An 11,776-nucleotide genomic window follows, 5' to 3' on the forward strand; every position below is an offset into this window, starting at 1 on the left:
ACTACGTTTTATAAAGCTATAAAATATGTACTATTAAAAACAGTAGTAGTGGACTGTTCAGTGGAGCAGAACATTGCCATCATGGTATGCAGCTTGTGAAATAATTGCGCTGACTGCTAATTAGCTGCTGGGTTAAGGTTTAATGTGCTGTACAACTTGGGACCCTGTACAACTTGGGACCAGGATGCCTAATAGATAACCTCACACCGTACTTACTTATTTATTTATTCCACCATGGTGGAAGCTCACTTTGCTTGCTGATGTTCACTACATTTGTTTGCTGAAAGGAAACTTTGACCACCAGGATGGGGCTGGTTCTGTCATGTGATCTAAGCCAATCACTATATAAATTACTAGAACTCATGTCAAAAATATGCACCCCACCTCTCGGAATGAGACCACAAAGAGGGTGGACAGATCACTTACACCCTCTTTCCACACTTCCAGAGAGGATATATGGACACAGGTAGTTAAAAAAAAAATACTTTTGATCAACCACCTGGAATTTCTCAGGGGATGTGCCCCTTCCCCATTAGGAATTCTTTTCTTCTTTTTGGAGATTCTGGGTAATGGTTTGAAGCCTCCTCTTTAAAAAAGTGTTTTACTGAATCTCAGAGCAACTGAGCTGTACAAAAGCTTCAAAGCTGAGATGCGACTTTACCTCAAGGTCACTGTTTACTATGGTGCCCAATTATGTCGAGGAGTTAAGAGTGGATGTTTGTGCAGGAACTGATATAGATGGCTTACAGCCTAGGCATGTAATTTTCTAGATCCCCCCTCCCTTCTCCCACCTGTATGTCTTTTCTGCTGGAACAAGAGTAATTTCACAAAATACTGAGCAAAAGAACAGAAGGGAAATGACACGGTAGAGAATAAAAGCTACAGAAAGCCTAAAGATGTGCTTAAGTGACAGGAGAGGACTCACAAGCATACTTAATTTGCCTAAAAGTGGTGCTGAGCGGGGTGGAAATTACTGCATCTCAGATTTTGTCTGCCATTAAGTAGCAGTGTTGTAAAAGTTGCAGAAATACTTAATAAGATGACTAACCAGACGTTCCAGTAACATTTTCTTTTATTTTTGTTTTACTCTTATCCATTTATTTGCTTTTGAACTGTGCCCATTAAATATCACCTCCTCAAAGTTGTCATGTTTACTGTTGCAGTGATGACAGCCACTGTGAGCAAAAGCAATGTGTATGGAATGCTCCTGCTCCTCTCCCATGATAATTCTGCTCAGTAGCCTGTGAATCGTTTGGCACAGAACTATGGGCTGGATCTAAAGAAGTGTGAGTGGAAGGAAAATAGCTGCCAGCATTTCTCCGCAAATACATGTGGAAGAACTTATGGAAATGCTCAATCCAGGGTTGGTCCTTCCATTAGGCAGAGTGGGTTGGCTGCCAGAGTCGGCAGGTTGGCAGGAGGGGTATGGTATGAGTATGTATAAATAGGGAGGAAATTTGGGTCAATTCAGATTTTTATTTCTTTATTTATAAAACATTTATGGACCTCTATCTATCTATCTATCTATCTATCTATCTATCACCCATCGATAATCAGTGCAGTTTACAACTAAAATACATAAAGCCATATAATTAAAGTCATATCCAAAAGTTTAAAACAGACATTGGTTAACAACTGTGGGAAAAAATGTATTCTTAATTGCCTGCACAGGCATGGCAGAATAGAAAAGAATACAACATGACTAATTTGCACTTCCTGAAACAATATGTAAACTGAAACACAGCTATGCTTTGAAATTCACACTTCTCCAAACTTAGTGATGAAATGTCTCCAACCAAATAATGTGTACAAATTGATATGAGTTTGGGGTGCTCAGTCTGGATGATACTCTTGGTTCCTTCCAATTGTTGTAATAGTATATCTGTGAGGTTAGAATGTATAAGTTGGCACTTGGTGAACAAGTCAGACTAATAACTTTGTCAAGGCAATTGCTTTAGCTGGGCAGTTCAGGGCTCATGAGCATCTCAGAGAATGAGCTAAGTGATGGTGTTCTCCAGGAAGAGGGGTAGGCATTTTCCCACCTGGTTGGAAGCTCTGTAATCCTAGGTAAAACAATAGCCAGAGTTGAATGTTAGAAGCTGGAAGACACAGAGACATGTTTAATTCTGTGCTGGACTTTGGGGCTCTTCTGGAAATCTAAAGCAGAAGTAAGATCTATGGGGGTGTTAATGCCCCCCTGTCCCTACTGGGAATGCAGGAGGATGCCAGCACCACCAGCACCCTTCATGCCATGGTAGGTCTTAATCCACCATCAGAAATACTTTGTTTCACTACACACACATGTATACTCCCCCTCCTACCAGGACTGGCAGAAGGAATCAGGACACTGAGAGCATAGAGATGAATGTGCTATAGAGGGATGTGTGCTTCCAGTTTGGCATAAGAGTAGCTGGAGGGATGTCACAGGAGACTGAAGGCCCCCCCCCCACCTCTGACTAGTGAGACTTCACTGCTGCAGTGAGGACGAGGAGATGGGAGCATTGGGGGAGGAGGTGATGGGAGGTGCCATTTACTGTTTGGCCTCAAGTTTGCCCTATCAGATACCAGATTGTTCCTCCTCTTATTTTGAAATCTAGGACAACTGGGAGTGGATCCCAGCTCCTTTCTATCAGGGTAATTTCCCTGCATGTGTTCCTTCTCTGGCTGGCAGGTGGGTCTTTCTGTTGCTGGGGTAATCATCCTGGGGTGGGGTGGAGTGGGGAAACCATCTCCCAAGGGCAACTTTGGAACTTTTGGTGGTTCTCATGGTGGTTCTTGAAAATATGGCCTTCAAAGGCTGATAGGTTTCACACCTCTCTTTTATGACATAGATCAAGGGCTGCAGTGGCACTGACAAAGTCCTTCCCTGGTGCCCATAGGGTCTTCTCCATTTCTCCCCTCCCCAGTGACATTAGGCTTAAAAGAAGCATTCTGTTGTAGCCAATAGAATAGAACAAAATAAAAAAATTCCTTCCAGTAACACCTCAGAGAACAACTAAGTTTGTTATTGGTATGAGCTTTCGTGTGCATGCACACTTCTTCACACTTAGTTGGTCTCTAAGGTGCTACTGGAAGGAATTTTTTTTTATTTTGTTTTGACTATGGCAGAACAACATGGCTACCTACCTGTAACTAGAACCAGTAGAATAGGTTATGGTGTCTGCTTGGTTGCAATGTGGTATGGTACCCACAACAGTTTCTCCAGTTTGCAAATGTGCCTCCGGGCCCAACAAGGTTGATTACCTACAGGTTGGAGATGCCTCTGCTTGAATTTCAGTCTGTAAGCAATGGAAGCCATCAAAAATCACAGTAGTGCCCTGACATAAATCCCATCCATTACAACAGGGTTTGCAGAAGAGAATATTCCAGTAGACAGTGCCCTGCATCAATATGTAATCTAAAGGAGAGAACATGTTCCCATTAAAAAAAGTGCTCACTGATCTGGACAGGATGAGGTTTTGATGTTTTTGCTAACAGATGTCTAGCGAGGGTTGCTTTCTAACAGCTGTGCTTTAAAATTTGGGCCAATTCAGAAAAAATCAAACTGGCTTCCTTTGGACCCAGGTAAAGTTTTGCAGACATAGACCTGCCTTTAGTTAGCAGCACATTGCAATGCTTATTGTCTGCAAACATCCTTTCACTTTCTCCTGCACACTCCAATTGCCTGTAATGAATGTGGACAGAAGCAATTGGCTTGGCTTGTCACTGGAACTGAATAACCAATTGCGATACAGACAAGAACGAATAGTGATTACCTCTATCTCAGAATTGTTGTCTCTATAGCTCTAACAGGAGAGAGAAGAAGTGACAATTGATTTAGTGCAATAATATCAAAGAACTAATGAAAAAATAATAATAAGACTCAGACCAGTAAGAAGATGTTGCTTTCAGATTGCCTTTCTTCATATTAGCATCACATAAAATGACCTAGTAGCTTTGACCTTTACAAATAAAATAAAATAAAATTAAGGTTGCAAGATAGAATAGAATATAGACTTGGGGGGGGGGCAGCTTTACCCATTAGGATCAATGCACACACCTCTTAATCCTTTTATAGTTCAATAAATGGCCAGTGAGAGTTGTGGGGAATACAAACCACAAGATTACAAATAAGAAGAGAACTAAAATATAGTATTTGGCATTTTTCCACTGACCCTCTTATGTAGTATAGACTGGGTGACTCATCCTCCTAATAAAATGTAACAGGAATAGAAAATTGTATTCAGCTGAATCAGTCCTGCCCCCCCACCCCCACTCTCCTCCACATGAAGTTATGGGAATTCAAGTCCTTTCCATTGAGTTAATTTCATTTTAGCCCAGATCCTCAAACATTCTTCTTTCAACTGTAAAGAAAGAAGAAAGATTTACATGTGAGAAAGGACTACACCAAGGTAAGAATGGCAAATTCTTCCCACTAATTTTGTTAGGAAGAATAGCTAGTATCATTAAATGGGGCAATGCTGCATTATTAGGATGTTGCTGAAACTCAAAAGTGGGTGATTCATAGGTCAGATCTATTAGGTTTTTTTTTAATACTTGGATGTCTACTGAGACCTAACAAATCTTACTTTAAACCAAGATTGATTACAAGTTAATTTCTATTTTCTGTGCACGTGTGCTCTGGATGACCAAACATCCAAACTAGCTATCTTTTTTCTCTCCCCCCTTTTTTCTTTTCTTTTTTGCTGTAACTCTTTAGTTTCTGTCCTGTTTGCAATGCACATTCTTGGCAGCTTCTTGTAGTTGCTGCTATTGATAGCTGATCGAATTACCATCCATGCATTTTAAAATTCTTATTTTAAAGCCATCCAGTGATGGAAATGATTTTTTCCCCTCCCAACCTCAGTTGTGGGACAAGTTGCCTTTCCCTTAGTGAAATGCTTCATTATGTTAGGTGATAGCAAGAATTTTGTCATGACTCTGGGCAGAAATGACATTGAGCAGAATTAGCATAGTGAAGGGGGGTGGGAGTGGCATATGGGACCTGGGTAAGGTTTTCCCTAAACTCATGTAGGGCCTCTGTTTTTGTTTATTGCCAACAGAACAGAACAAAACAGAATATAATTCCATTTAAACACACACAGGCTTAATGTGTACATACAGAAATCAGCAACATAATGTTAAAGTTATGAAACTGTTAAATCTACCCTAGGCATATTTATTCATCCATACACACATATGTATCCACACATGTATACAAACAAAATGGTAAACTATTTGTTCACTCCATCAATCTTTATTGTTAATATATGAGATCAGCCCCTAGAATACAGTCAAGTGCATACAATTTTACATTTTACAGGCAAACAACTATTTTGAATTAGCAAATCCATGCAAAAGCCTGCAAAAGAAGGGAAGAATAAAAATAAACAAAACATTTTTTAGCCTTCATCCAGAGTCTGAAAAAGAAATCAAAGCAGCTATGGGGGGAATACTACAATGCAAAACAAGTATTAACATTATTTTGGAGCATTTTTCTGCGGGAAAGTTGTCCCTGGTTAGAAAAATGGCCCCCAAAACATTATATGGTTTCTGCCAACCTACAGACACTTCCTTAGAATCCAGGATTTGTAGAATTGTAGAGTTGGAAGGGACTACAAGGATCATCTAGTCCAACTTCCTACAGTGCAGGAATTTTCACCCAAGTGGGGCTCGTACCCAGGACATGTTCTACTAACTGAGTTATCCCTCAGAAGGGAATTTGTCAACATGTCAATCCTTCAGAAAGGCATTTGACAATTTGTCTATGAACAAATGATGATGTGTTTTACTACCAATCTGCTAACATTGGGTAGGGTGACATACCTTGGGCCTTCTTGGTTGTGGCACCCACCCTGTGGAACACCCTCCCATCAGATGTCAAGGAAATAAACAACCATCTGATTTTTAGAAGACATCTGAAGGCAGCCTGGTTTAGGGAAGTTTTTAATGTCTGATGTTTTATTGTATTTTTAATATTTTGTTGGAAGCCACCCAGAGTGGCTGGGGAAACCAGCCACTAATTTATTGTTGTTGTTGTTGCAAAATTCAATGCATTTCTAGGGCTTTTTATGCTGAAGGTGGGCTTTGTTTCCCAGAGTTCCCTGGGAAGAGGGATTGATTGTTAAACCACTCTGTGTACAGTGGTACCTCGGGTTACATATGCTTCAGGTTACATACGCTTCAGGTTACAGGCTCCGCTAACCCAGAAATATTACCTCGGGTTAAGAACTTTGCTTCAGGATGAGAACAGAAATTGTGCAGCAGCAGTGCAGCAGCAGCAGGAGGCCCCATTAGCTAAAGTGGTGCTTCAGGTTAAGAACAGTTTCAGGTTAAGGACAGACCTCCAGAATGAATTAAGTTCTTAACCTGAGGTATCACTGTATTGTAAATCTGCGAAGGGAATGAAAGTCTCCTAAGAACTCTCAGCATCCTTAACAAATTACAATTCCCAGTTTTCTTTTGGGAAGCCATGTCTGTTTAAAGTGGTACATTAACTGCTTTAAATGTATCATGTGGATGAGGCCATAATTCCATTGAACTAGATGAGAATGCATTGCACTGGTCAATTATAATTTAACCCATATTCTGTATGCTGCTTCAACATATGTGTTAGTTAAAAGGGTATCCATATCTTGCCTCTTGTTGAACTATAACACATTTCAACAATGTATACACCCCATTTCTGCCCATAATGTTCTATTCCTGCATGATATACCATATCAAATAGAGAAAATAGTTATATGCACTCCTCTTTCCCAAGGCTGACTCAAAATTGGGAAGGCTAATTTATAACACTTCTTTTCCTAAGGTTCTGCTTCTTCCCATGGATTATTTTGCCTCCTTTACCTTCAGAGCTAAAGAGCTCCAGTAGCTCAGTCAGTGTGCAATGCTTAAGGCAGTGCAAGAGGATGTGATCACAATCTACCTGGAGAACTGTTTCTGAACTCCCCCTTCCCTTCCCCAAGCTCTCTAGAAGGTTTAAGACGAAGATTTCAAATACTGTCAGAATTCTCAGCAGGGATTGATTGTATTATCTTCCTAAGCAGGGTGGTAAGATGGAAAGGTGGGGTTTAATATAGATAGAAGCACTCTCTGAATATGTGTAGGTCCCAGACTTTTAAAGGTCAAAACCAGCATGTTTCCACTTAAACGGATGTCAGCAATTGCATTACCAGAACAGCATGATTTGATGTTTACATTTGCTCAGGTGGACAGAGGAAGCTGCTTTATATTGAGTGAGATGTTTGTTCCATATAGCTCAGCCATATCTTCATGAGGGATGAGGAACCTCTAGGTTTGTAGTCGGACTCCAGATTCCATCAACCCCAGCTAGCTTGGCCAATGGTCAGGGATGATGGAGTTGTTGTCCAGCAACATCTGGAGGGGTCCACATTCTGCACCCTGGTCTATACTGACTGGTAGCATCTCTCCAGTGTTTCACAGAAGTGTCTGTCAAAGTCCACTGGCAGCAACTGTTGGATGATGTTTCACATATGGCACAGGGAAGAGAATTTCAGAATGTAGGAGCAATACAGGAAAATGCTCATTTTGAGGCCACCAGTCTGCAATATTTTGCCATGAGCAAAATTTTCCCAGATGACATAGGTGATGTTACAGGTCGACTTAATTGTCAGGGGTCCCTTTATCGTTACCTTTTTAAGAGTGTGCAACAATGACTGGATCTTGCTCAATCATGACACCAATTTCCTTAGAAATGACAGCAGTGTGGTCAACCATTTCCTATTAGAAGTAACCATTTTATTTCATAATTTAATAGCAAATCCTCCATTTCCTTTAAGACCAAATCCCCTCCCCCCCGGGTTTAGAAACATGCTCCCTTTGTCTTATAGCAGCAGAGTTACTCACTTTAGAAAAATCAAGTATTTTTCATGCTGCAAAACCTCAGTCTCCAGCTGTCACTCTTACTCTGAGCATCTCTGCTTTGCTTTCTCAGAGGCTTCTGTGTATACTCCCCCGGGAAATCTTTCTTGGCTCTCTAAAGCAAAACAAAAGAACCTTGATTTGAATAGGTCTGGCTGAGAAGCTCTTTCCCATCAGAAAGTAATCAAGCTGCAAAAACCTTGAGATAATTAATGCTACCAAAGCTTAGCCAGTTATTCTTAATTAAACAGCCCTTCTGTGAGAGATCTCATTTGTATTATACTCTCTCCCCGCCCCTCGCCCCCAGAAAGTAGGGTATGCAAGTGTTTGAGTAGTGGCTACAGTAGTGGTCTTGAATAAGGGGAGCAAGAATTAATTCCCCACTCATAGGCTGATTCACACATACATATTCATCCCCTGATGATGGCAATATCAAGCGATGACTTGCATGTGTTAATGAGGCATCTCAGTTCTAACAAAAGAACCTTCACACTACTTACAGTGTGTTTCAATTTGAAGCAATCCATACTATCACCAAGTGCAGAGAATCCAGTGATGTCCAAGCATGTAAACCACTTTGACATTTTAGCTCTGGTCCATAGACAACCTTAAGCATACCATGGACTGATGTTGTCAGGGAGGTCCAATTGTTGCTAACCCAAGGTCCAGGGCTTCTCAATATAAGATTCTATAATATAAGGTAATAAGGGCCTGTCTGCACTATACATTCAAATACTTTAAGCAGCCATAGCCCACCCCATAGAATCCTGGGAATTGTAGTTTGTTAAGAGTGTTGAGAGTTGTTATGAGAGCCCTGTTTCCCTTGCAAAGCTACAGTTCTCAAAGTGATCTGACAGTAAACCCTCCTCCCAGGGAGCTCTGGGAATTGTAGCTCTGTGTGGGATACAGAGATCTTCTAACAACTCTCAGCACTCTTAGCAAACTACAGTTCCCAGGAATCTGTGGGGGAAGCTATGACTGTAAGAATTATAACAAAATAAAAGAAAAAAAATTCCTTCCAGTAGCACCTTAAAGACCAACTAAGTTAGTTCTAGGTATGAGCTTTCGTGTGCATGCACACTTCTTCAGATACACTGAAACAGAAGTCACCAGACCCTTCTATATAGTGAGAAGGTGGGGAGGGGTATTACTCAGAAGGGTGGTGGGAATGGGTGATTGGCAGATAGCTGTGATGAGCCTGTTTAAGGTGCTACTGGAAGGAATTTTTTTTCTTTTATTTTGTTTTGACTATGGCAGACCAACACGGCTACCTACCTGTAACTGTAAGAATTATATGATACTTCTTTAAGTGTATAGTGCAGATGGGGCCTAAGAGCAATGGCACCTCAGCAATAGAAAATCCTCCCCATAGAGTTTTTGCATACGCCTCAACTGTCCTGAAAATGGGACATCCATTTTTTTCATGCAAGAGCACAGAGCTCAAAAATGCACCACAATTTTGAACCACAATCTCAACCCCAAAAGCTGTTTTTGGGGTTGCAATCTTCTGCAGCACCCCAAAACACATGAGAGCACAGCCCTGAAAATAACACATCTTTCAGGGCTGTGATCTCGTGTTTGTCATGTGACTCATCTGGGACTTCAGCCCCGGAAGATGTGCACCCCTGTTTTTAGATTGGCTCCTGGAGTTTATGGTCTTGGCACCTACACTCTATTTTTGGGCAGCAGCTGAAGATGGTTCTCTTTCTCCAGACCTTTGAATTGGCTTTTGAATATTTGCAGAAGATATGAAAAACAGATGTGTTGGATATATGTGACAAGTTTTGATAATGTTTTATTGTTATACTGCTGTGTTCTGCCCTGGAAGCATTTATGATGAAGGACAGAATGTAAAATGTGTGTGTACCTTAAAATGTACTTGTTAGTATACATTATTTTAAAATTTATCTTAGGTTTCTTAAGATTCATCTGTTTTAACACCCTATAAATGAAAGGCTGATTCATAATGTGGTGACTTGTTGTAAGCATAGGCTTGGAGTGATTCTCTCAACCCAGTTCCATATCTCTTTTGCAAATGAGCTGCGCCTTATGTTCTACTCCACTTCTTTGCCTATGCTTCGATAAATTTTCCTATGAGTCTCATTTGGATATGCAACATGTTATGCATCCTGCTCCCACATACCTCATGAGGCTCAAAAAGTTGTAAAGTCTGTCACTCTTTCTGTAATTGAGGTGCCCTTGTGAGAAAACAAATTCTCCATTTGTTGGGCAAAAGACGTAACAGAAATATCTGCCCATTGTGCCAGTTATTATGCTGGGTGTGTGGAAGAAAAAATTAATTGACGATAGTGTTGGGACTCCAATCCAGATTAGTGTAGGGTTTACTATTTAGCCTTATCTTCTTCTGAAGATCTCTCAAAAGGCAGCAGAGAGTTTAGCATCAAAGTTTTCCTTCTCCTAGATGGGCTACCTTTGCAGGTTCACAAGCCCACCTGCCCCTCACTTTCCTCTACAGCACATGCAGAAACCACCTTCTGGACTGTTGGACCCACTATTGGCCTCATCTGCCCAATCTGCCAAAGCCTGTCTTCACATGCAGAGGAAGTCCCTAACTCATGGAAGGTTTGATAACCATTGGCTACTTTCACCTGGTTTAGCCAGCCACTTATAACCAATTCCTGGGCTGTGGCCATTGTTGCATGCTGACAGCTTCTAGGAGCCACAGATGAGAGCTGAGTGCAGGGTAGCAACAAAAAGTGTACAGACTACCCCCAAAGGAGTACAATGTGTCCCCACAACAGAGGTACTACCCCTCCCCTAACACCTCATTCACCCAAAATACACCCACACACCCACACACATTCAGGGACACAGTCAACTGGGGGGGGGGTGCTGGTGGGAAGAATCCTTTTGTCGTTCACTTTCTTTTTATAATCTTGTTAAGCTTTCATAAGGCTTTCCGATTTACAAGTAAGAATTCATGTCTTTAAAAGCCCCAGGCTGGATTTAAATCCTTTGAAGAGAATGGAGGTCAATGGGGTATAACTTTGGGGAGATTCTGTCTCGTACTTTTATTTGTAAACTCTATCACATGTTGTGTCAATTCTGTGGGACTCAAACAGCCATAGAGAGGAACATGAAGGATGGGGGGGCTAATTTTTTTCCATGTAGATTCTGTAGTGATGATAATAAACAGAAATGAAATAATGGGAAGTCCCCATCCACAGACATGAACGTGCAATTTAGTTCTGTCTGTGTTCTGATGTAGTAAATTCATCACATTTCACTGCATTAGTTAAATGGCATTTCCATTCTGCTAAGAACTAATCAGCTTTATCTCAAACTTAACATTTAACACATTAAAACACAAAGTGAGAAAGGAGTCTTTGGCCACTAATATAGAAACTCCCATACTTTGTTAAGCATTTAAAGTTTTAGAAGTGCTATAGTGGGGGGAAACGGACTTAGAATTCAATTGACATGGTGCAATAGAGAAAAAATGGAGTAAAAGGAATGGGGGAGGAGAAAACAAATTTGAGCACCAATGCTCATAAATTCTTTCTAAGCTGGCATCTGGCTAAATCAGCAGAAGATGTTATGCTTCATGAAGCAAAGGACAAAATGTCAGTTCCATTTCATGTACAGAATCCAGCTGTATTGACAGTTGAACCTTACCCCAGTGCTGGTGACAGGACAGAGGCCTCTACTACACCCAAAGCCAGACCACTGCCAGCACCTAACATGTACATACCCTTGTATCTAGCAGGCATCTGGCCCGCTATCTAGTCAGACTGTTGGTTCATCTAGCTCAGCTGTATCAAGAGAAACTAGTTGTGGCTTTCCAAGTTTGCAGGCAAGAGACTTTTGAGGCTGTGAAAACAGTTGAGAGAGAAGCAGAGGTGCACTTCCTAGCCCCACACCGATGCCCACATCTCTGTTGGTTCTGTTTCTG

At 41.1% G+C, this 11,776-nt stretch overlaps 1 long non-coding RNA gene across 1 annotated transcript; it reads right to left on the bottom strand.

The window, feature by feature from the left end:
* Window positions 1–4,299: 4,299 nt before the first annotated feature.
* LOC307222781 lies at window positions 4,300–10,060 on the bottom strand. The gene is made up of 3 exons (XR_013841883.1): window positions 10,007–10,060; window positions 7,849–7,978; window positions 4,300–4,343 (listed from the first exon to the last, which is right to left on the bottom strand). It is a non-coding gene; the product is annotated as an uncharacterized lncRNA (long non-coding RNA).
* Between the last annotated feature and the right edge of the window lie 1,716 nt (window positions 10,061–11,776).

Source organism: Podarcis cretensis (genome assembly GCF_951804945.1).
Source record: "Podarcis cretensis genome assembly, chromosome: 8".
Lineage (NCBI taxonomy): Eukaryota > Metazoa > Chordata > Lepidosauria > Squamata > Lacertidae > Podarcis > Podarcis cretensis.